At 42.2% G+C, this 26,908-nt stretch overlaps 1 long non-coding RNA gene across 3 annotated transcripts in view; it reads right to left on the bottom strand.

Moving 5' to 3' along the window:
• LOC122540575 overlaps positions 1–26,908 on the bottom strand; it is a 228,468-nt gene that overhangs the window by 36,626 nt on the left and 164,934 nt on the right. For all 3 annotated transcript variants that reach the window (XR_006309353.1, XR_006309352.1, XR_006309354.1), the window contains one exon: positions 3,468–3,637. This is a non-coding gene — a long non-coding RNA (uncharacterized LOC122540575). The remainder of the gene's footprint in view (positions 1–3,467; positions 3,638–26,908) is intronic.

Raw genomic sequence — 26,908 nt, 5'->3', positions numbered from 1 at the left:
GACAGTAAAAGCAGCAACAGATACTTTTCAAGAAGTACTGATAACTTTTGACAATTTCTTCAACCTCAGAATTAACAAATAACAAAAGAACTGTGGATCATGTAAGTCAGACACAAAAATAGAAATTTGCTGGAAGAGCTTAGCAGGTATGGCAGCATCCATGAAGAAAAACATTAACGCTAATTTGTCTCCACAGGTGCTGCCAGACCTGCTGAGCTTATCCAGTAATTTCCATTTTTGTCTCAGAATCAATAACATTCTTTAAAATGCAAGATTGAAGAGCAGGATTCTCCAACCAGGAGAGTCTATAGATGATTTAATTAATGATCTCTACAAAATAGTGAAGACATGTGATTATGGTGACTTCAAATCACCATAAACAGAAGTTTTAGGAATTGCTGATGAAACTTTGTCAGATTTAGGAGGTCCATCTGTCTCTAGGGAAAGTCATACAGATAGTGAGTGAGGCAGAAGTCCGGAAGCAACACAGATCAATCCCAAGTGAGGAGATCAACCTTGGTAAAGGGGATCAGCAGAATCCATTCATTTCGTAAGGTACAAAACCACAAACAACACACGTGAGGAAACAATATAGCGAGTAGGACTTACACCAGACACTAAAAGTCCTCATCAGTGCTATGGAGCAAAGAAACCTCATACGCAATGTTTCATCTGTCAAATAATAGATCACATTAGAACATAAGAAAATTTTAGAAGAAGTTTATGATTTTGGAAAGGTAAGAAATCCTATAGTTGGCCACATAAAGTGGTTAATAAGATGGAAGAAAAACATAAATCCAGATGAAATATCTGATCTAGACTTTGTATTTGGCAAGCTGACATTTATATTGATGGTATCTCATGAATTTCAAGTTCGATACCAGGTGAGTGTCCACGTTATCAGAAAGTGTGCCATACTTAAGTAAACACTGTCTACAGTTGACAATATGCAATTTCATTTTCCGGGAGGCAGTTAAGATTAAGGCTGTGCTACAAGCAACTCTCCATTACAGGGGACAACTAGTAGTAGAACCATCACATTCAAGAGTTCTCATCTAGCATAGGAAGACATGACTTGACTTCACTCTTCTTCAAACAAAGAAAAAATTAAACAAGCAAAGTTAAGAAAAAGCCAGTCAAAGAATAGTCGGGATGGGGCTCCCTCAACTCATGTTATAACCAAAACAGAAACAGAATCCACTGAGGTTAGTTGTGTTGGCATTAGAAAGTTATTTCACACTGAAAATGGGATGGGAACCTATGGCTATACTAAATTGGCAAAAATGATTTCCATTGCTATCGACTCTGAAGAATGCTCAGACCAGGGGTCCTCTTGTGATGCAGTAGTAGTGTCCCTATCCCTGAATCGAAAGGCTTGTGTTCAAGTCACACTTGCTCCAGAGGTGTGTAATTAACAGATCTCTGAACAAGTTGGTAAGAAAAATAAGACAAATGTTTTAAAAATGCTAGACTGAAACAGCAAGTGAGGTTTGTGAGTAAAAACAAGCAAGAAGATAGTCAAAGGACACATTCCCCATTTCAGTCAATTGACAGATCTGTAATAGATGTAACTCTGAGTGCGGCACACCTTGTTGAACCAGGACACATCCAAGTCTGATGTTAGATGCTGAGGTGCGGCCAAGCAGAGTATGTGACGTCCTCATCTTGCCAGGAAGAATCCTCAGTGATGGTAACAGATATAATGCCAAACAAGAAGCAATCTTCAAATAGCAGAACTGAGGAAGTGAACACAATGGTTTCACCAATACTGTAACTGCTGAGGGCAAAGGAAGAGACTAAACAACAAGTTGAAGAGAAATGTTTACAGGCTTCAGGACAATCTACAGGTGATTGACAATAAAAACCAGCTGACACAGATTGATGATGTGATCTATGCAACTCTGAGGAAACTATCCCTGAGAAGGGATGATCGATGTCCAATAATTCAGGATACTTCAAAGAGGAAATTGCCTGTTTCAGCAAGAAAGACATCATCTGTGAAGGCAATCTAACAGATTAATGGTCCCTCCATTTAAAGGGACCCATCGACATCAGATTATCTGGAAGAAAATTAGTCATCATGGTCTTCGACCTCGCAAGCTCCCAAGCCTAAAGGGGAAAGTGTTCTGGCAAAAGAGTAAAACTTGCAGATCACCTGAATTTGTTAAGTCAGAGATTTGAAGGGCATTGGGGTAATGCTAAATGTATTGTTACACACAAAATTATACATTCTTAATAAAGATTTTAAAAATGCTTTGCGGAAGATAGGACTTATATACTTAATGGTAAGGTTCTGGGGAGTGTTGCTGAACAAAGGGACCTTGGAATGCAGGTTCATAGCTCCTTGAAAGTGGAGTCGCAGGTAGATAGGATAGTGAAGAAGGCGTTTGGTATGCTTTCTTTTATTGGTCAGAGTATTGAGTACAGGAGTTGGGCGGTCATGTTGCAGCTGTATAGTACATTGGTTAGGCCACTGTTGGAATATTGCATGTAATTCTGGTCTCCTTCCTATCGGAAAGATGTTGTGAAACTTGAAAGGGTTCAGCAAAGACTTACAAGAATGTTGTCTGGGTTGGAGGATTTGAGCTATAGGGAGAGGCTGAACAGGCTTGGGGCTGTTTTCCCTGGAGCGTCGGAGACTGAGGGATGACCTTATAGAGGTTTATAAAATCATGAGAGGCATAGATAGGATAAATAGACAAAGTCTTTTCCCTGGGATGGGAGGAGTCCAGAACTAGAGGGCACAGGTTTAGGGTGAGAGGGGAAAGATATAAAAGAGACCTAAGAGGCAATGTTTTCAGGCAGAGAGTGGTACGTGTATGGAATGAGCTGCCAGAGGATGTGGTGGAGGCTGGTACAATTGCAACATTTAAGAGACATTTGGATGGGCATATGAATAGGAAGGGTTTGGAGGGATATGGGCTGGGTGCTGGCAGGTGGGACTAGATTGGGTTGGACCAAAGGGTCTGTTTCCATGCTGAACACCTCTGTGACTCTAAGATGTAAATGAGTCTAAAAGGGTTGATACTGAGGAGTGCCAGAAGTTCCACCCACTATGATGATGTTGAATAGACGTGTGGGTAGAACAGCTTTAGATCTCAAAGAATTGACAGCCAACACAAGGTCACCTCATTGTCTCTAGAATAATGTCTGTCATATAAATGTTACCTGGAACCAGAATCTATCGTACAACAAACTCCTCCTTGTTAGCTACAAGAGATTATCATAATTAGACCAGAATGTGGGTTCCCTCTCCCACACTGGAACAAACAGACCCCTGTAGTTTCCTCCACTTGAGGAGGATGGAGGTAGCAGCAGATACAGTTTACTGAGTTGCTACATTTATACAATAGAGTCTGCAACATGACGGATTATTAGAGCTCGAGAGTGTAGAGATATGTAGAACAGGAACCTGTGATTTAAGGTTGGTCCTGAACAAGTTTCCAAGAGTATTACAGTAAACGCACCTGCCAGGATCAGTTCAGCCTTTGAGCTGCTGGTGATAACTGCTCCTTCCAGTCGTTGGGTAAATGACAATCATTTTAGTTGAAAATTCTTGCTGGAGGTGGATGAAAGCAAGAGAACACAGTTCGATTTGATCAGCGTTTAGAAGATCTGTGTGTTTATCCCACTTAACCTTTAAGAGAGAAACAGAATATGTAACATATTTTGGCAATTGTTTTCAGCATTGATGTAGGGACATGGGAACAGGAGGCCACACTTCAAGTCTCCATTGTTAGATAGTAACTAATCTTTATCTTAACTCCTTCTACCCACATTGGTTCCATAAACATTAAAGCTGTTGCCTAACAAAAAAACTTGTAATCTCAGTTTTGAAATGCTCTTTCTCAAGTCTAGGAATGATGACTAGCTGACCAACTCTTCACCCTTGTTGGTTAGAAAGAGGAGACAAAAGCCATCAATATTTCCTCCTAATCACTATCTAGTAAACCACAGACTAATGAACCTTTGCATGGATCCCGAGTAAAGGGAAGGTTTATGAACAACAGCAACATCATTTCATCAATAAATTTCCCACTCATTATCTAGTCTGGAACATGACTCATTGGGGGAAGTGTATCAGAAAGACTGGGCTGGCTTAAGGTATTTCTTTATCAACTAGTGCAGAGGATGAGGGACTCCAGACTGATGGACGTCTTGCACCTTGGAATCATGTGAAACATGCTTCATGTATCGTTCTTACTCATCAGTAAAACAACAGATTACTGTCACATTGCTGTGTGTGGGAGGTGCTTTGTACAAATATGCTGCTGTATCTCTACCATTACAGCAGTGACAACACTTTAAAAAGTACTTTATTAACACATTAGAACATCCGGAGGATGTAAACGCTGCTATATAAATGAGAGAAACAGTTAATGTTTTGAGTCCAGTGACCTTTCTTTAGGACTTTTTTGGAGGGTCACTGGACTCAAAACATTAATTCTGTTTTTCTCTTCACAGATGCTGCCAGACTTCTGGAGTTCTCCAGGAATTTCTCTTCTAAGTCTTTATAAAACTGGTTCGGCCTCAGCTACATGCTAAGAACGGCTAATTAGAACGGCTAAGAAGGCATTAGAGAGAGCACAGAAAATATTAATGAGAATGGCTCCTGCAATGAGAAACTTCAGTTGGTGGTCAGACTGGAGAAAACAAAAGTTGAAAGGAGATTTGAAAAGGGCATTCAAAATCATGAAGGGTCTCAGTTAAGATAGAAACTGTTTCCATTCGTGGAAAGATTATAACAACCAGAGTCTACTTGCTAACCAATCAGCACACTCCTCTCAAACAGCATGATTTTTTCCTTTACTTCAGGAATTCTTGCAAATTGTCCTGATGATTGCATAACAAAATTTCAACAAAATATGTATTTTTTTCCAGTGGTATTCAAGGTCAATCCTACCAAACAGCTATTTCTATAGCTAAGAAAAGTGTTGCAAAAATATGAACTGAAATAATTTTATTTAAATACACAATATGTTTTCTCCCCGGTTTTGCATTCGGCAGTGACCTCCAAATTAATATTCAATTCCTGAAGACTTCAGAGCAATTTTAAAGGGTTGGCAACTCCTATGCTTTCAGGTCAATTGAATCAGCACCAACTGAGATCCACCAACTAATTATAAACCAACATAGGCTTCTCAAATGTAATATTAGCTCTTGAGTAATACCAGCCAAAATCTTGAGACGTTGGATACAGGAAGTGGGGTAGAATTGCTTCCAAACTTTAGAGCTCCTTTTGATCCTGACTGATACATTTTGAGTGTCAAACACCCAATCAGGTCCACCAGCCCCTGCAATCATATATCTGTCAGCTGACTTTCAAGAATGTCTCACAATTTAGAGTAATTTTTAACTCGGCTGCAATTTTAATAGACAAGGAAGGAAGTGGGAATGCTGCTTTTCTCTCTGTTTAATTGCCAGACTTTCTATTCCTCTTGAACTTGAGGCTAACTGAGTGGTGATATTTTCGGCTAATCATCTCCTCCACTGTTTGGAAGTGCAAAGGCATGCAATTCATAGATTCCGTTGCAAAACTTGTACTCACAATTATAAGATGCCCAGTAAACTATCCAATAGAGAATTCAGGAAGATTACCCAGTGCATGGTTTGAATATGAAGCTTGCTACCACAAGGGGTTGAGATGAAAAGCAAAAAATACACCTAAAGCTACATAAACCCAAATATGAAAGCATAAATGATTCTGCTGAGAGGGTGGGTGGAGGAGGGTTGAAGGGATCAAATTTGTAAGAAGCAATATCACTGTCAGAATAGCAGAACACTCTGTTTCAGTTCTGTGAACTCAATGTAATCACCTTGAAGAGATCATTATTTTACAATACTCACTTCACATAGATTCTGGAATAGAGTGGTGCTGGAAAAGCACAGCAGTTCAGGCAGCATCCGAGGAGCAGGGAAATCGACGTTTCGGGCAAAAGCCGTCGATTTCCCTGCTCCTCGGATGCTGCCTGAACTGCTGTGCTTTTCCAGCACCACTCTACTCCAGAATCTGGTTTCCTCCATCTGCAGTCATTGTTTTTATCTCACTTCACATAGAGACAGTAAGTCACCCTTGGAACCGTCCACCCAACATTCTGCTCACTAACACAATGCACAAAGAATCTACTTACACTTTCCCTTTCTAAATTTATTTTTCTTTACATTAAGTTTTGGCCATCGAGTAACCTCTCCGAACTTAGCCAACAATGCAGGCAATACAAACAGAAGAAGAGCCCTTTCATCAGACAGAAGCCAACAACAAAGCAGCTAAAAGGCCACGTGATTACCAGAAACAGGCTCAGTAAAATGCTTCAAGCCTTTGAAGTGGGTCACTGCACTGTGGCCAAGACATCAGTTCAAAGGCAAGCAGAGAGGCTGCATTCGGCAGCCTTACCAAACCACAGGCATTCAATGACCCTGTGTTTCCGCTCTCAGTTGGCAATGGACAATCGAACGGCTTCTTAAAAAAAACGCTGTTCTTCAGATTTGGCGACGTTGACTAGTGCAGTAATTACTGCCATACTTGTGCTGCCCCAAGAAGGTTTATAGCCAACTTTCCTGAATGATATCAGCACCTGATAGCTCTCTGTCTTCTGAATTATTACATTCTGAAATCACAGCCCACCCCAGGCCTGCAGCAATGAAACAAGGGCAACATTCAGTGCAGTACTAAGAGAGTGCTGCAGTAGCAGAGGTGTCGCCTTTAAACTGAGGCCACCTTTCACCACCTTAGGTAGATGTGAAGATCTAATGTAGCTATTCTGAACAGCAGCAGGAGATTCACTCTCACACCAATATTTATCCTTTGATCCAGAAGATAAAAAGACTGTCTGCTCCTTATCAACTTGTTGTTTGTAATAATTACCTGTGGGTAAATCCCGACATTCCAACCATGGCTACATTTTGGAAAGTACTTCTTTGGTTGTGACATTCTTCAAAATCTCCTGTAACATACATTGTAGAAATGCATGTTGTTCTTATCATTGTGTTGGCTTCACAGCTGAATGGCTGATTAATCCACAATTCTGCTGCCTCAATTCAAACTTGTATCAACTCTTGTTCATCCATCACTTTCAGCATTCACTGACCTACACTGTCCCCTAGTGTGACAATATTTCAAGTTTAAATCCATTATTTTCAAATCACTCATGGGCCCCACATCTCCTGTCATTTACTGTAACATCCTCCAAATGCACAATCTGCAGGGATCGCTGCACCCTTCCAGTTCTTGTCTCTTTCATATTGCTCTATTTCCAATCTCTCACCATTGACAGGCATGGTTAGATCTCAAACCCTTGGTAATCTAAGTCATCCAACCATCTCCAAAAGTCGAGATCTCTTCCTGTGCATGAATCCCTCACCCAACTGATCATTCGCGTGTGAATGCAGACTTTGAGTGCAGTTTGGCCATTTGACTAGGGACAACGTCACACCTGAGCCTTGCCCAATAACCATGTGTGTGTAACAGTCAGGGTGTAGCGTGCGCTAAATTGTCACCAGGTGTTTACAAGAGCTGCCTGCGAGCTGAAACACTAGTCAGATTTCCTTCATGAAACCCAAAGAATCAGAGGGTAATCTATATTGATTGTACCAAACTTCTCCATCTGTGCACACATGGTTCTGTCTGTCTTTGGGAGAAAGTGAGAACTGCAGATGCTGGAGAGTCAGAGTCGAAGACCCGAAGGGCTTCTGCCTGAAACATCGTATCTCCTGCTCTTCGGATGCTAACTTACCTGGGTGGGCTTCTCCAGCACCACCTTTTCCAACTCTGTCTGTTACTAGGTGCATTCAGGGTGGGAGGAGCTCCATTGTAACCTGGTAGAACTCAAAGGTTTTGATGGGATCTAAGGATCAACACTAAATTAGGAAGGTCATGGGGAGTTCTGATTACAGGAAGGATGTTGTTAAACTAGAAAGGGTGTAGAAAAAAATTACAAGGATGTTGCTGGGACTGGACTCTTTGAGTTATAAGGAGAGACTGGATAGAACTGTGACTTCTTTCCCTGGAGCATCAGAGGATGAGGGGGTGACTGTATAGAGGTTTATAAAATCATGAGGAGCATGGATAAGGTGAATAGCCAAGGTCTTTTCCCCAGGGTAGGGGAGTCCAAAACTAGAAGGCATAGACCCAAATGGGACTAGTTCAGTTCAGGAAACATGGTCAGCATGATAAGTTGGGCTGAAGGGCCTGTTTCTGTGCTGTATGTCTATATAAGCTGTGCCTTTAAACTCCATTGTTCCAGCTGCACTTGATTTTTTCTCTCTCTCTGTGAAACTTCATCTCGTGCATTCCGTTCTCTGTCAATGGGCTGCTCTCTATCAAGTATACACCTTAGCCAATCACACTTAAATGTCACTAGTTCTGCACAGCCAATAGCTGAGAAACACTGCTCTGCTCTAATTGGCAAATGCACTGGCTGCTGGCCACTGTTAGAACCAGCCAATTAAAACAAACAAAAAAAAAGAATCAATCTGGTTCAGTCTAATATAGCCTGCTGTGTTTCAGAGTCAGTCCTGGGAAGAAGGCTGGCTCTGGTTATTACAGAGGGCTGCTGGATTTCACCTACAGACCTGGGGTGAATTATACTGAGACAGAGTGTTATCCCTGAGCATGCACATGGCAAATAAGAAGCCACTGTAAAATGCTGGAGATACAGAATATGGATTTTACCCCACTCCAGGAACTGTGAGGATAATGGTGACAAAATTTAGCATAATTTCTTTTTGCTGTCTGCCACAGCTCACACACATGGCTATGTGTGTCATGTGGGAAACCATTCAAAATTTCTTTCTTTAAGACCATAAGATAAAGGATCAGAATCAGGCTATTCAGCCCATTCGGTCTGACCCGCCATTTGATCATGGATAATGTGGTTCTCAACCCTATTCTCTTGCATTCTCCTCACAACCTTTAATCCCCTTACTCATCAAGAATCTGTCTCTGTCTTAAATAAACTCAATGACTTGGTCTCCACAGCCCTCTGTGGCAATGTGTTCCACAGATTCACCACCCTCTGGCTGAAGAAATTCCTCCTCATCTCAGTTCTAAAGGGTCATTGCTTCATTGAGGCTGTGCCCTCCAGTCCTAGTCTCTCCTACTCATGAAAACATCTCCACATCCACTCTATCCAGGCCTCTCAGTATTCTGAGATCTCCCTTATCCTTATAAATTCCATCGAGTACAGACCCAGAGTCCTCAACCGCTCCTCACATGATAAGCCCTTCCTCCCTCGGATCACTCTTGTAAACCTCCTCTGGAGTCCCCTCCAAGGCCAGCTCATCCTTCCTTAGATACGAGGCTCAAAATTTCTCTCAACATTCCAAATGCGATTTGACCAGAGCCTTATACCACCTCAGTGGTGCATCCCTGTTTTTGTATTCCAGCCCTCTTGAAAACAATGCTAACATTGCATTTGCCTTCCCAAATGCCAACTGAACCTGCATGTTAACCTTAAAAGAATCCTGAACTAGGTCTCCCGAGTCCCTTTGCGCTTCACATTTCTGAAGTAGATCCAAATAGATCATGTTCACTGGCTCTCCTTTGTCTAACTTACTTGTTGCCTCCTCAAATAATTTGGACACATTTATCAGGCATGACCTGTCTTTGACAAAGCTGTGCTGGCTCAGCCCTATTTTACCATGCACTTCCAAGTACTCTGCAATTTCATCCTTAAAAACAGACTCTAAAATCTTAGCAGCAACCATGGTCAGGCTAACTGGACTATAGTTTCCTGTCTTTTGCCTCCCTTCCTTCTTTAGTAGGGGTATTACATTAGCAATTTTCCTAATCCTTGTGGACCTTCCCTGACTCCAGTGATTCCTGAAAGATCAACACCAATGCCTCTACAATCTCCCCTGCTGTCTCCTTCAGAACTTCGGGGTCTGGGTGATTTATCCACCTTAACACCTTTCAGCTTCTCTGTCGTGATCACCACTACACTCTTCTCTGCCCTTGATTCTCTTGATGTTCTAATATGCTGCTAGTGACCTCCACTGTGAAAACTAAGGTAAAGTACCAATTCAGTTCCCCCGCCATTTCTTTATTCCCCATTACTGCTTCTCCAGCCTCATTTTCCAGTGATCCAATGGCTACTCTTGCCTCTCTCTTACCTTTTAGTTATCTAAAAATAGTCTTGTAATCTTTGTTTATATTACTAGCTAGCTTACTCTCATATTTCATCTTCTGCCCCTTTATTACGTTTGTCCTCTGCTGGTTTTTAAAGGCTTCCAGTCTTCTGGATTCCCACTAATCTTCGAAACATTATATGTTTTTTGCTTTTGCTTTTATGCTATCCCTGACTTCCCTGAATTTCTGCTGTGCCTCCCAAATTATCCCCATTGCTGCTCCGCTGTCTTCCCTCCACAGGATCCCTTCCAATCAACTCTGGCCCAGCTCCTCCTTCATGTCTTTGTGGATACCTTTAATCTATTGAAATATTGTTACATCTGATTCCAGCTTCTCCATCTTAAACTACAGGGTGAATTCTATCTCATTTCTTTGGAGGTGAGGCAATGGCGTTGCAGTGTTATCACTGGACTGTTAATCCAAAGACTCAGATAATGTTCTGGGGACCCAGGATAGAATCCTGCCACGGCAGATGGTGAAATTTGAATTCAAAAAAGTCTATGAAATTATGAGTTCAATAGTAACTATTATCAATTGAAAGAAAAAAAACCCATCTGGTTCACTAACATTAACTGGGGAAGGAAATTGCCTGGTCTGGCCTACATGTGACTCCCATGAATGAATAAAAAAGAAATTATGGTCACTGCTCCCTCGAGGTTCCTTCACCTTCAACTCCTGATTCAAGTCTGCCTCATTACACATCACCAAATTCAGAACTGCTTGTTACCTACTGGGCTCCAGCGAAAAGTGCTCCAAAAAACCATCTTGCAGACATTCCACAAATTCCTTTTCTTAAGATCTGCTACCAAACTGATTTTTCCCAATCCACCTGCATATTGAAGTTCACCATGATCATTGTAAAAGTGCCTTTCTTACATACCTTTTGCATCTCCTGAATTATTTTCTTCCCCACATCCTGGCTACTGCTTGGAGACCTTTACACAACTCCCATTAGGGGTTTTTCCCTTTGCAGATCCTCAATTCTACCCACACAGATTCTATGCCTTCCTGCTTTATATCACTTCTTGCTATCAATGTAATTTCATTTCTTACTAACAAGGCAACCTCACCCTTTCTGCCCATCTGCCTGTCCTTGCGACAGGACTTGTATTCTTGGATATTTAGTCCCCAGCCATGATCTCCTTGCAGTTACATCTTTGCAATACCCACATTGTTTCTAACAATTTCAATCAGCACTACCATACAGTTTTGTGTATACTGTGTGCATTTAAGTATAACACCATCAGTCCTGCATAGACCGCCCCCCTTCTCATAGTGGTCCCCTCATCTGCTGTGCTTGAAGTTAGATTCCTCATCCTTTCCATCCTCTCTGTCCTGTTACTTGTTCTGGAAACTTTAATAAATTTTGCTGAGCTCTCCCTCCTTTAACTTTTTACATAATTTTTTGTGCAACTGAACGCATCCCCCAAGTATTAGTTTAAAGCCACGTCCACAGCCCTAGTTATGCGATTTGCCAGGACTCTGGTCCTAGCATGATCCAGGTGGAGCCCACCCCGTTGTAACAGCTTTATCCTTCCGCAGCACTGGGACCAATGTCCCAACTCATTTCTCCCACACCGATCTTTCAGCCACCTCTTTAAACTTGTTGACCCTGCGCTAATTTCCTCGTTGATCAGTTAGCAATTCAGAGACCATTACCTTTTTGGTTCTGCTTTTTAATTTAGCACCTAGCTGCCCATATTCCCTCAGAAGAGCCTCTTTCCTTGTTCTACCTGTACGTGTCATGACAACTTGATCTTTCCCCTCCCACTCTAAGATCCTCTGCCGTCCAGATGAGATAGCCTGAACCCAGGCAACACAGCCTCTGGGACACTCATCCTGACCACACACAGCAATCACTATACTAGTCTCTAGTCTCTGACTACACTATTCCTGAACTAAATATCTCTTCTCTCCCCTCTCTTCAATAGCTCCGTGCACCAGGGTGCTATGGTCATTTTGCTCATCTTCCCTGCAGACCCTACTCTCATGCTCATAGGGAGCAAGAACCTCAAATCTGTTAGATAAGCTCAAGGGCTGAGGCTCCTTCAGCACTATCTCCTGGATCCTCTACCTGGCCCACTGGTAGTCACACCCTCCTGTCCCTGACCACTGGCCAAATCTGAAAAATGTGTTGCTGGAAAAGCGCAGCAGGTCAGACAGCATCCAAGGAGCAGGAGAATCGATGTTTCTTCAGGATTCCTGAAGAAGGGCTTATGCCCGAAACGTCGATTCTCCTGCTCCTTGGATGCTGCTTGACCTGCTGCGCTTTTCCAGCAACACATTTTTCAGCTCTGATCTCCAGCATCTGCAGTCCTTACTTTCCCCCACTGACCAAATTCCAGGTGTTTCATCCAAGGGGTGTGACTGCCTTTTGAAGCACAGCATCCAGATAACTCTGACCACCAACAATGCAGCACATACCCCCCAGCACTGACCATCCGACAGTGTGGCACTCCCTCAGCACTGACCCTCTGACCGTGCGACACTCCCTCAGCACTGAATCTCCAGCAGTGTGGCACTCCCCCAGCATTGACCCTCTGACAGTGCAACACGCCCTCAGTTCTGGCACTGGTTCTGTCTGCCCGAATTTTGAGCTCAAGTCTCTCTGGTGAGGGTGGACACAAGATGTTCTGACTCAGATGAAGACTGCTCCTTGCTGAGCCATGGTCAATGTCTTCTACGACAGACAGCACAGAAGGAGGTCATTAGGCTGATTGTGGCTCTGCCAATTCTTTTAAAGAGCTCTCCAATTACTTCCACCCCCCATTGCTCTTCCCCATAGCCCTCTCAATGGTTTCATTTCTAAGTATTTATCTAAATCCTGTTTGAAAGTATCCGCTTCCACCACACTTTCATGCAGCATGTTCCAGATCACAATAACTTGTTGCAGTAAATATTCTGCCCGCCTTGCCCCTAGTTCTTTGGTCTGATTGAACAAACATTCTCAGGTTCAGTGGGCCTTGTTTATTTTCTATCTAAACAGTGATAAGCTTGGAAGTTGTCTTCACGATGTGCAGTGTTGGCTGTTACACAGATTGCTGGTGTCTCTCCCACCCTCCCTGTGGATTCACATAATTTACCACACAAACTTATTCTTTGATCTTCATCCAGGCAGATGCTGGGCTCCATCCCAATTGGAAAAAAAAAATAATATTTCTTTCCAATAATCTTGAAATCCTGGGGTAAAGAGGTGCCTCTCCCTCCAGGTCAGAGGTGAGTCTTTAGATTGATCGATCGTCATGTTTTAAACCCTGGCTGAGAGGCCTTTCGGGCTGTCAAACGTGGGACTGTAAATAATTACAATGTGACCGAGGAGGAAAGGAGAACGAGGAAGAAAGAAGCAAGGAACAAGAGAAAATGGTGAAGTAGAAAGTGAAAGATGGAACAAGATGCCAACACAGACAGAAGAGGTGGAAACTTTTGAACCAGACAAAGTAAGGGGAAGAGAAATCAGACAGAGGACACAGACAGATGCCTCACAGTTGAAAAGAGGGGTATGGGTTGCTGTACATGCGGAGATCCATGCCAGCTCTCGCAGATATATTCTTAGCTTCAGTACCCTCTTTGTTTTAACATGGGTCCACCCAACTTTTAAAACTGTTATGGATTCTGCATCCATTACTGCACCTGCTCAATCAGTCCTGATAATCTCTAACTATAAAAATAAACAAAGAGCTATAGAGAATGAAAGGAAAGAAAGCCAGGAGGAAAGAAAATACGATAGCGAGAAAGTGAGACAATAAGAACAGAGACAGATAAGCAGGAAGCAGAGGAATTAAGTTGGAACTTTCGATCTCTCTCTCTCAGATTATTAATTACAAAATCAGAAATTGCTGGAAAAGCTCAGCAGGTCCCATAGGGGTCACTCGACCTGAAACATTAATGCCTCTCCACAGATGCTGCCAGATCTGCTGAGCTTTTCTAGCAATCTGCAGCATCTGTGGAGAGGTATTAATGTTTCAGGTCGTGTGACCCCTCTGGGACCTGCTGAGCTTTTCCAGCAATTTCTGGTTTTGTTTCTGATTTACATCATCTGCAGTACATTCAGTTTTTATAAATTTCAAACATTTGTTCACTAATTCGATGCTTACAGTTGAAAGGCTACAATACGTTTGTAATATGCCAGCCTCCAAAGAACTGAAAAAGTTTCTTGTGGCCATGGGTTTATCTGCTTGGGGGGTTTCTCACTGTTTCCTGAATAATCTCCCTTTCACCATCACGTTTTTCCCCAGTTCCCCCAGTTCATATTTCATTCTCAGGTCAATGTCAATGCTGCATGTCACCAAGGGACAACAGAGGAAAACTGAGGCACTTCTAATTCCCTCTTGCCATCTGCCAAACCCAACCCAGGTGAAAGTGAGGACTGCAGATACTGGAGAGTCAGAGTCAAAAAATGTGGCGCTGGAAAAGCACAGCAAGTCAGGCACATCCAAGGAGCACGAGAGTTTCTTCCTCCTCGGATGCTGCTTGAACAGCTGTGTTTTTCCAGCACCACACTTTTTGACTCAAACCCAACCCAGCCCAAGTTAGGATCCAAACTGAACTGTGATGGCGAACATGGATCTGTCAGGCTGTCGGTGCACCTTTTGCACAGCTTCTAAATCACGTCACTGTTGGACGTTGCTTTAAATTGACAATGGCACGTTGAGTCTTATGTTTCACAGCTGCTTTCCTGACAGCATGGGCCATTGTATTTTTATCGTAGTTTAATCACCTCCTGAGACCTGTTGGTCATTCCATTAACAATGAGGTGAGCTGTCACCTTGAACTGCTGCAGTCTGCGTGATGTAGCTACATCTGTAGTGGCTCAAAACAACTGAGTGGCTTCTTAGGCCTTTTCAGAGGACAATTACATTGCTGATGGTCTGGAGTCACACATAGACTAGACCAGGTAAGGAGAACAGATTTCTTCACAAGTAGCTCATTATTGAACCAGATTGTGTTTCAAAGCTATTCCAGTAATTTCATGGTTATTATTAATGAAATAATATTTTATTCAAGAACCAATTAATTGAATTAAACTATCCTAGCTGATTTGCTGGGGTTTAAGTATCGATAATATTCGTCCAGGATTATACACACAGTAACTTTGGAACTATGCTACCACCCCTCAACAACCTATATCTTTCAACACAGGAGAGCAATTTTGACTTTAACTCATTCTTTATCCGAACTTGAGACTACCCAGACTGGAAAATATCCCCCTCTCCAATTGGAAAGACAAAAAGAAACAAGAAATATACGTCTGGACAGTGTTACACTGTACTTACAGCTCAAGAAGTAGGTCAATTAAAAGCAAAATACTGCAGAAGTTGAAAATCTGAAATGAAAATAGAGAATGCTGCAGAAACTCAGCAGGTCTGGCAACATCCGTGGTAAGAGAAACAGAGTTAATATTTTGAGTCCAGTATGACTCTTCTTCAGAATTGAGATCTGCCAATCCTCTGTTTCTCTTCCTCTTTTTTTATTGAAATCTATCACTATTTGCTCATACTTTCTCCGTCATTTGAAGAATTTCCCCACCAGCATCTGTTAAATGTAGGTCAATGTAGATCAATGTCAATATAGCTTTGTTGACAAAAGAACCAGGGCAGAGAGGAGAATTTTCATTTCACTGTGAGCTGTTGTAATCTGGATCATGCTGCCTGAAAGATTGGTGGATGCAGATTTAACAATAACTTCCAATAAGGAATTAGGTAATTACTGAAAAGGGAACAATTTGAAGAGCTGTGGGCAAAGAGCAGTGGGGAGAAATGGCATTAAAGGGGCAGCACGTTTAAAGAGCTAGCACAGGCAACAAGGGGCTGAATGGTCTCCTCCTGAGATCTATCATTTTCTGATACCATTCTAATAGCAGCATGCAAGGAAGGGTACACACAAGTGTATTTATTTTAGTGGTTTCACAGTTAAAAGATCCATCAGCCAGATTCAGGCGTGTTCTTCACAGTGTTGTCATTTCGACATTAGTCTAGAGATTAGAAGTGACACTTAAAGCAATTTTTACGATCCTGTCCAAGATCGACATAAAAGCCATAAAATAATAGTACTATTGCTTGTGTCAGATTTGAGCTTAGGGGGCGGCACGGTGGCGCAGTGGTTAGCACTGCTGCCTCATAGCACCAGGTTCGATTCCAGCCTCGGGTGACTGTCTGTATGGAGTTTGCACATCCTCCCCGTGTTTGCGTGGGTTTCCTCCGGGTGCTCCGGTTTCCTCCCACAGTCCAAAGATGTGCAGGTCAGGTGAATTGGCTGTGCTAAATTGTCCATAGTGTTAGGTGGGAAATGAATCTGGATGGTTACTCTTCCGAGGGTTGGTGTGGACCTGTTGGGCCCAAGGGCCTGTTTCCACACTGTAGGGAATCTAATCTAAACATCCATCTTTTACAATTTACACAGGAATGGGAGAGGATATTTAATATCTCAAAGCTGTTCAATAATTCAAGGACATTATGGTGGATCTGCAAGATCTAGCCCTCTATATTTTCAACAAAAATCAACTCCCTCCTGTTTTAAAATGAACATTTGATCTTGTATTAATTACCATTTATAAAAGAAGGTTCCACACTTTGACCACCCTTTGTGTGTAGAAGTTATTTACAGTTCAAAGGCCAGGCTGTGTTTGCTAATGAAACAGTTTAGGTTTTAAGAAGAACTGATTGAAGTTTGCAAAAGATTGGGAAAAATAAAATGGCGTCTTCATCGATTAACTTCCAGAGATTACTGTCCTACTTTGTTTAGAAGCAACAGAAATTTCTGGAAAAACCCAGCGGGTCCAGCAGAATCTGTGGAGAGAGAAACAGAGTTAATGTTTCAGGTCAATGACCCTTCATCAGAATGAAAAAAAACTTCAGAATTTTTGAGCAATTGGAAGGGGTTATGTGGGAAATGAAGCAAAGGGAAGGTCTGTGATAGGGTGGAAACCAACAGAGATTAAATAAAAGACATGGCAGTGTGACACCATAAGGAAGATAATGGGACAAGCAAAGAAATAAGTGAAGAGCATAGAGGAGGTGTTAATGGCAGAATCATGAACAGCTGTTATCTGAAAACAAAACTAAAACTAAAGTTAGAGCAAAAACAAAAGCTGCAAAGAAAAAGGGAACAAAATGGGGGTAAAGGATATGGTCTTTGGCTTCAATGTTGAGTGCAGAAGGTGTTAAAGTGCCAAATCGAATGATAAGGTGCTGTAAGTTGGGTTTGCGCTGCTCCAATGAAGCTCAAATATAAGAGGGTAAAAACAGAGAGGTCAGTGTGAGGAAGGTGTAGAATTTAAACGCCAACAGAATGGGGATTAGGCACCATGCTTATCAACAGAGCTGAATGGTGGCTCAGCGATTAGCACTGCTGCCTCACAGCGCCAGGGACCTGAGTTCGATTCCACTCTCAGATGACTGTCTGTGTAGAGTTTGCACATTCTCCCTGTTTCTATGTGGGTTCCCTCTCACAGTCCAAAGATATGCAGGTTAGGTGGATTGGCCATGCTAAACTATCCGTTGTGTCACAGGAGGTGTGGGCTAGGCGTGCTAGCCATGGGAAGTGCAGGGCGAGTGGGATGTTCTTTGGAGGGTCAGTGTAGACTTGATGGGCCGCTGCTTGCATATAGTAGGGATTCTATGATCGAATGTGTGTTTGGTCTCCCCAGCCTACACCATTGTGAGCAGTGAATGCAGTCTACTCAACAGGTTTGTTTAATCTCTCTTCATTATTAAACTCTTAGAGTCCAAATATCATTCTAGTAAATTGACAGTGCACCCCCTCTGAGGCCTTCCTAAGTTTTGGTGCCTACATTTGCTCAGAATGACTCCAGTTGTGGCCATGCCAGGGTTCTGTAGAACTGGAATGACTCCTACTCCCTTGTATTCTCGTACTTTAGAAATAAAAACCAGCATTCCATGAACTTTTTAGAAATTATTTTCTGTGCCTGTTCATGGAAGTATAATAATCCTTGCACATGCATCCCAAGTCTCCTTACATCTTCCACTGTTACTTGCTTTTCCCTATTTAGAAAGTACTGTGATATTATCCTTTTTTAGGTTGAACTGGATGACTTCATATCTGTTATGAAGAAACTGTGTTGTATCAAGCAGAAGAAACAAACTGAGTTTAGACGATTGCGGGGCGAGCCAATCAAGCTCTTTGAAATGTTAATAGGAATCGATGAAAACATACAAGTTATTTCCTCTTGGAAGATAGTCTGGAATTTACAGCTAGACTGTACAGAACTGTTATCAACAGAATTTTGCAGGGTGAGGATCTCTCGAGTGATAGGGAATAGAGGTGGGTAGATGGAACTGAGGTACAGATCAACCACAGTCTAATTTAGGGCAGTCCACTCTAAGCCCAGCAATATATACAGACCAATGCCTGCTTGACTTTGGCAAATTTACAGCTCATTCATCGAATTTCTACAATGAATAGTTGCATAACCTTATGTGAGAAGGATTCATGAACCAGGGAAAAAGATGATGTGAAGTGACAGTTTAGTATACTTTGAATTGTTTCTGTTTTACTTGAAGCTGGTGTTTCAGGTACAGGAAAGTATAAGTTTGGGATTTTGCAAAGAGCTGCTTCTCCCACGCAGACCCTTTCACTCGGGTGTGTGCTGCTGCAAGCCTTACTGGAGAGTCAATTAATAGCAAATGCAGAAGAGGTCCAGGCGATGACTGGAGGAGCAATGGGTGGCTTGAAGCCTGGAGAGCAGGCAGAGACAGTACTGAGTTTTGGGAGATGGAGAGGAACTATGAGCTGGCCTGTGACAGTGAGGGGGTGGGGGAAGAGAATGACAGTCAGCCTACTGCCAATCTCTCTTCCATTTCACTTTTCAAAAAATAAATCACCTTTTACCAAATTATATTTATGTCTCTCCAGAGGGAAAAAAACACTTTCAGTTCAACATCAAAAGTTTGTTGGTAAGGTAACAGTGCTGGAAGAAATATTTGGAGCAAAATATCCCATGGACTATTTACTTGAAGTTAAAGGAGACAGAGTAAGACAGACAAAGTGTGAGGGGTAAGATGGGGAGGACACACAGAGGGGGCAAGGGGTGAGAATTAGAGAGAAAGAGCTGAGACAGAGGAAGAGGGATTGGAATAAGAGTGTAGGAGAGGGATAAAGGAACTCGGGGTAAGCAGACTGTGAGAGGAGGAAGGCCCAGGCTGAAAGTCAATTCACTTCTGAACCCCACTTTCACATAAATTCCACTGAGACTAGCTCCGAATGTGGCCCATCAGAGATTACCCTAGGTCAGTATGAGTTAATCTAGGCTGTATAGCTCGGCCCCAGCCACCAACCCCTTCAGTAGTGCCTATGAATTGGGGTTAGGTCTCTAACTCTGCTTCTTAACCAAAATGGAAAGTATTGGATTTATTAATAAGCTTTGCTGCTTGGCACTTTTATAGGGAGGCGATATGTGCTGTGGACTTGGGATCACATCCTGTCATGGCAGATGGTGGCATTTGAATTCAAATAAACAGAAATCTGGAACTAGGAGTTGATTGATGACCATGAAATTATTGTCAGGAAGCATCCATCTGGATCACTAATGCCCTTTAGGGAAGGAAACTGCCATCCTTATCTGGTTTGGCCGACATGTGACTCCAGACCCACAGCAATGTGGTTGACTCTTAACAATTAGGGTCAGGCAATAAATGTTGGCCCAGCCAGTGACCGGCGGCTGTGATGAAGAGTCATCTACACTCAAAACGTTAGCTTGCTGTTCCTCCATGGATGCTGCCTGACCCGCTGTGATCTCCAGCACTTTTGTTTTCAATGATGACCACATCCAGTAAATGAATTTTTAAAAATGGTGAACTCTCTTAATTGCACAATTATATTATCAATTCACTACTTTTGAAACTTTTTTGTAGTTCATGTTTACTGATGTGGCAGCCTTTCAACTTTCTGAAATGTGCTCACCACAACACTGCTCCCTTCCAGCCTCCCACCTCCCAATGAAATCTGGCCCCCATTGAAAGAAATTGGCCATTCAATCTGATCACATGGTGAAGCAGGCTCTGGGCTGGGATGAGAAGGTCCTGCTCTTATGCAGTTGAGAGACTGACTGCCAGCGAAAGGAGCCTTTCTGCAGGTTATCGAAGTCGACTTTGTTGAAGTGTTCCTCCTTTTTGCAACCCACTGGAAATCCACAATTCACCATCACAAGACTCGAGCTGTGATATGCACTACCTCTCAAAGTCACAACTCGCAAACTCTCCCTCAACAATGAATTCCAGCAGCCTGGGCACCCTCATGCTTGTTTGTCAGATCATCTGGTTAGTGTCAAAACCTCCAATGAGAAAGGAGAAAGCAAAAAGAACAGATGCCCATTCAACAGTACAGACTGGATGGAACCAGCCCCAGACTAGTATACTGAGATGTCACTAACTCGTGTATATGGCAGTGTGAATAAATTCAAGGGGTGGTTCTATAATTAGGTAAGTGAACTGGACAAGACAGGTGACTGGCAGGAATAGCTACAGTTATCAATCAAACCCAACTCACATCAGTAATGGACGGAGTAGTCTGATCTTCTGGGTATTTTGGTCAAATCCTTGAACTTCACAGAAACTAATAAGCTACATTTTAAACCAAAAACGGAGAGATTGACATGTAAAAGTTACATGCTAGATTCTGTAATCAGCATTTTTAAAAAAATACTTCCTTCTTTTTATTCCTCACCATTCTCTATCCCACATCTTGGTGCCCATTGACAATAAAGTGGGTTCAAATAAACATCCCCCTGAAACAGCTGCAGCAGCTCACTTTTCTATCATTAATGAATAAATGTGTAATTGGCTGGAATGATGGGTTTGAGCAGACTGGTAATTATAGAACTGATTAACTGCTCTGCTTGTTCAGTACACATACTGCATTCTGGAAAACAGCACATTGTCAACCTATCATTCTCACTTCCTGGAAATCTGTGATGGAAACCTGCAGGTTTAGGGTATGTGCAAATTCCTGAAATATTTTCCAATTGCACATTAAAGAATGATGAGAGAAAATCTCCCCTATATAACCACATGGTGTCAATGGATTAATAGAAATTATCCAATGATTGTAAACAGCTACAGCCCTAACAAATTCTGAATCCTTTATGTATTTGTTCTTGGGACAAGGGTGCTAGTAGCAACACCAACATGTGCCAACATCCAAATCATTTTCTTCAATATTCATTATAACTTCTCATCCCTAGTCACTGGGGTTTTCCTACAGCCACTGTTTGAGGGTGAGACAAACTGCTCAACACTTAAACTGAGTCTAGGTCAATGCCAGGTGATCTGCCCGGTTTAGTTTCTTTGAGACTTTGTAGTGATTGGTACAATTGAGTGGCTTGCTAGGCCATTTCAGAGAGCAATTGAGAGTCAACCAAGTTGCTGTGTGTTTGGAGTCACATGTAGGCCAGATCAGGTGAGGATGGCAGTTTATTTTTCTAAAAGACATTAGTGAACCAGATGGGTTTTTCCTGACAATTGACAAAGATTTCATGGTTAACTGTAGATTCTTAATTCCAGATTTTTTAAAAATGGAATGCAAATTCCACCACCTTCCATGAAAGGATTTGAACCTGGATCCCCAGAACATTTCCTGTGTGGCTGGATTACTGGTCTAGCGATAATACCACTAGACTCTGTTGCAGCAGGTCAAGAAGGTAGCTCATCACCACCTTTTCAAGGGGCAAATAGGGACGGGCAATAAAGAATGCTGGCCCAGCCAGTGATGCACACGTCTCACATCCAGATAAAAATAATTGTGGTCACAGTTTGTTTGAAAATGTTCCTTTGAAGTGCCTTGGGATTTTTTTTTTCTTTATCAGTAGCAACGTAAAGCTCTTCCTGGATCACAGAATTATCAACACAAGGGTATGTTCAGCCTTCTCCTCTAATGCTACCCAATCAAATAGCAGTGTCCTGTAATCTCATTGTCCAATAATGGTAACTGATTATCCTAGAGTTATTCAAACCCCTTCAATCAGAACAATTTCAAAAAATGTCTAAAATTCTGCTTTTGTACAAATTTATACATCCTGAAATTCTCCGATCCTCGCAGTGTTGACTAATCCACTCACTGTGCACACAGATTCACAGACCTAAGAAACCAGCAGATACAGAGTTACCAAATTCAGACAGAAGTGACAACTCTCTCATCACAGATGGTTTGGGTTCAGTTTCAGTGGATACAGCTGCTTCTTTTAAAAAATTGGTTCTCTCGCAAACTTGATTGAGTTTTTTGAAGAAGTAACAAAGAGGATTCATGAAGGCAGAGCGGTAGATGTGATCTAATATGGACTTCAGTAAGGCGTTCGACAAGGTTCCCCATGGAAGACTGGTTAGCAAAGTTAGATCTCATGGAATACAGGGAGAATTAGCCATTTGGATACTGGCTCAACTATAGAAGACAGAGGGTGGTGTTGAAGGCTTGTTTCTCAGACTGGAGGCCTGTGACCAGTGGAGTGCCACAAGGATCGGGGCTGGATCCACTACTTTTCATCATTTATATAAATGATTTGGACGTGACAGGTATAGTTAGTAAATTTGCAGATGACACCAACATTGGAGGTGCAGTGGACAGCGAAGAAGGTTACCTCAGATTATAACGGGAGCTTGATCAGATGGGCCAATGGGCTGAAAATGGCAGATGGAGCTTAATTCAGATAAATGTGAGGTGCTGCATTTTGGGAAAGCAAATCTTAGCAGGACTTATACATTTAATGGTAAGGTCCTAGGGAGTGTTGCTGAACAAAGAGACCTTGGAGTGCAGGTTCATTGCTCCTTGAAAGTGGAGTTGCAGGTAGATAGGAATATTGCGTGCAATTCTGGTCTCCTTCCTATCGGAAAGATGCTGTGAAACTTGAAAGGGTTCAGAAAAGGTTTACAAGGATGTTGCCAGGGTTGGAAGATTTGAACTACAGGCAGGGGTTGAATAGGCTGGGGCTGTTTTCCCTGGAGTGTCGGAGGCTGACCTTATAGAGGTTTATAAAATCATGAGGGGCATGGATAGGATAAATAGATAAAGTCTTTTCCTTGGGGTCAGGGAGTCCAGAACTAGAGGGCATAGGTTTAGGGTGAGAGGGGAAAGATATAAAAGAGACCTAAGGGGCAACTTTTTCATGCAGAGGGTGCTAAGCATGGAATGAGCTGCCAGAGGAAGTGGTGGAGGCTGGTACAATTGCAATGTTTAAAAGGCATTTGGATGGGTATATGAATAGGAAGAGTTTGGAGGGATATGGGCCAGGTGCTGACAGGTGGGACTATAGATTGGGTTGGGGTAACTGGTCGGCATGGATGAGTTGGACCATATGGTCTGTTTCTGAGCTGTACATCTCTATGACTATTTACTACCTCAAAATGAAATTCCTGTATTGTTACTGCCAATTCCAAGTTGTCCTTGAGAAGATGGTGCTGAACCTCACAGTTAAACTACTGCAGTCTGCGTGGAAACTCCAAGGTTTGACACTCAACAATGAAGGAATGGCAATACATTTCCAAGTCAGGATGGTGTGTGATCAAAGGGGAGGTTGTACCCAACTGTGTTCCTAAATATGTGCTGGACCTGTCCATCTCGGAGGTCAGTGGTTTGAAAGGGCCACTGAAGGAGCCTTGGAATGTTGCTGCATTGTGTCTTTATACAATTCTCAGTGCAACCACAGTGAGCCAGTGATGGAGGGAGTAAATACTATAGCAAGTGGCCACATCGAGCGAATAATGCAATGGGATCCCTCATGGTATAGTATTAGGACCACTGTTGGTCTTGGAAGATAAATATGAATTTGGATATTGTGAGGATTACATATTTTTATTTATTTTATCTTTAATTGTGCACTGAATTGGGAAAATGACTGATTTACAACAAGTGACTGAGGAAGGGACTGTAGTCTCAAAAGTTAAAAAAGCAAGTTTCTGAAATTTGTGCATGTGCTTGCCTAGTTGCTTGCAAACAATTGGGGAAGTTGTAAAAGGAGATACATGGAATTGGAGTGCAAACACAAAGTGAAATTCAGCCCGCAACAGGTTGCTGATTACTTTGTGGGATTGCAACCAGTAGTCTCGCGATGGCCTCGTAATATTATCGCTGGATCTGCTAATCCAGAGACCCAGCTAATGTTCTGGAGATCTGAGTTTGAATCCTGCCATGGCAGATGAAGGAATTTGAATTTGAAAGAAAAATGTCTGGAATTACAAGTCTAATGATGACCATGAATCCACTGCCAATTATCAGGAAAAACCCATCTGGTTTACTAATGGCCTTTAGGGAAGGAAACCGTCAACCGTCTGGCTACATGCGACTCCAGGACCACAGCAATGTGGTTGACTCTGAAAAGCCCTCTGGGAAATTAGGGATGGATAATAAATGGTCCAGCCAGCAATGCCCACATCCCATGAAAGAATAAAAATTAATTTGGTGAACTCCTGGGAAGCTCAAAAACTTATGCGTGTGAATGATGTTGGAAGAAGCCTTTCGACTTGTGGAAGAGGAGATGGTGTGTGTGTGTCTCTCTCTCTCTCTCTTTCCAATAAAATACCTGAAGCTAAAGGAAACCAATTGTTCTCTCCCACCATTTGCTGTAAGCTGTTGCTTTTAAACAATATGTCAGAGACTTTATTAGTTGTGAACCAGTCGCTCCTGTGAAGTAGTAAAAGAATCTGGAGGTAAAGCACAGAAACAAAAGGAACTCCTTCACCTTCAACTCCTCCTCCTTGAATCCTGAGGACCATTCAACTGTTACCCATATAGGTTTCCCCTCCATCCAGAACACTAATTTTTTTTGTCTGTCTATATCTGTCTCCATAAATATGCAGGATTTAGATGGGAGTTAGAGTTTAACTAGCAGTCTTATATGTTAGCAGTTCATGGCTGTTTACCTGGGATAGAATCTATTTATTTGTAATAAATAGTACTTATTGTTAAGTACAGAAACTAGGTCCATAAAATCTGTTAACCTGTGTTTATCAACAGGTAATTTGAAGACTTTGCATACTTTAATGAAATTTGTTAATTTTTGTGATGCTTTTAGAAAGAGAGGAGATTGACTTCCAGTGTGTTACACCCAGTGAGGGGTCACACATTTAGAGAACATTTAGAGGTTTGAAAAAACTTAGCAAAACGGTGAATAGTGAGCAGGATAGTATAAGATGTTAGCAAAACATAGGCATGCCAGTGAAACACACAGGTTTAACTGAATACAGACAAATGTGAAGTATTGCACTTTGATAGAAAGAACATGTGATCCAGTGTAACCTAAATGGTAGATATCCTGACAGGGATATAAGAATGGAGGGACGTGGAAATAAACATTCATAAATACTTGAAAACTTGACTGGACAGAATGATAAGGCTTTGTGATTAGGGGCATTGAATACAAAAACAAATAACTCACGCTCAACCTTAGAAGTTATAGTTTAGGCCTTAGCTAGACTAGTGTAGTCAATCTGGGCACCACATATTAGAAAGGAGATAGAGGTTACAGAGTGGGTGAAGAGGTTTACCAGAATGATATTCAGAAATGAGAGAGCTCAGTTATTTGTGGAGAAATTGAGGAACTCGGATTATCCACCTCAAATCAGAGAAGGTTAAGGGGGAAATAATAGAGGAGTTTTGAAGGAGGAAGTATGAAGAAATGATTTCCTTTGGTTAGTGGGTTAAGAATCAAATGTCATAAGACAGCAGTAGACCATTCAGCCCATTAGGTCTGCTCCATCATTCTATGAGGTCATGGATGATCTGAGAATCCTTCATCCATTTTTCTATCAAATCTCCATAGTCCTTCATTCCCTTACGGATTAAAAATCTGTAAATTTAGCCTTGAATGCACTTAATGACCCAGCCTTGACAGTCCTCTGCAGGAAAGAATTCCACTGATTCACTAGCTTCTAAGAGAAGGAATTCCTCCTATGTCTTGAATGGGTGACTCCTTACTCTCAGATTCTGCCCCTGGCCACGGACCCTCCCACAGGAAGAAACAACTTACCAGCTCGTCAAACCCTCTAAGAAAATGACACATTTCAATCAGGTCTCTTCTCATTCTTCTGAACATCACTGAGTTATAGGTCCAGCCTACTCACCCTCTCCTGGTACCCAGGATCAAGATAGTGAGCCTTTTCTGGACTGTCCCCTATACCCGTATATCCCCTCCATCCCTAACACCTCCTCACACCCCCATGCAATTGCAGAAGGTGCAACACTTACCTGTTTACCTCCCCTCTCTTTCTCTCTCTCTCTCTTCAACATCCAAGGCCCCAGACACACCCTTCAGGTGAAACAATGATTTACTTGCATTTCATTGAATTTGACTGTTGTATTTGCTGCTCACAATGCAATCTCTTCTACAAGGGGGAAATAAAATGCCAACTGCTTTGCCAAACACTTACTCTCTGTCCATAAAATGATTCAGAGCTTCCAGTGCCTCCCTCTTCAATGTCATGTGTTCCCACATCAACATCTCTGTTCAGTGAGGGTCAACACAAGCTGGAGGAACAACATCATCATTCCACACTGGTACCTTACAGCCTTTAGGAGTCAATGTCGAGTTTAACCATTTCAGAGCACCAACATCTCCATTCACATCTGCTACCTCTTCCCATATCTTCAGATCCATTCCTGTATGGGTTACTCTTAGTGCAGCCTGTCCACTTCCAAATATTCATAGTCCCTGTTACAACCTCCTTGTTCCTGAAATATTATCAACAACCCTTTGTCTGCTTCCCTTTTCTCTCTCTCACTCTAGGCACTGCCGCCATCTTTCTGTGTAAGACTGCATTGCCCCCCCCCCCCCCCCCCCCC

The sequence above is a fragment of the Chiloscyllium plagiosum genome, chromosome 35 (genome assembly GCF_004010195.1).
Source record: "Chiloscyllium plagiosum isolate BGI_BamShark_2017 chromosome 35, ASM401019v2, whole genome shotgun sequence".
Lineage (NCBI taxonomy): Eukaryota > Metazoa > Chordata > Chondrichthyes > Orectolobiformes > Hemiscylliidae > Chiloscyllium > Chiloscyllium plagiosum.
Note: the sequence above shows the minus strand (reverse complement) of the source record. Positions and strands in the feature narration are given on the sequence as shown.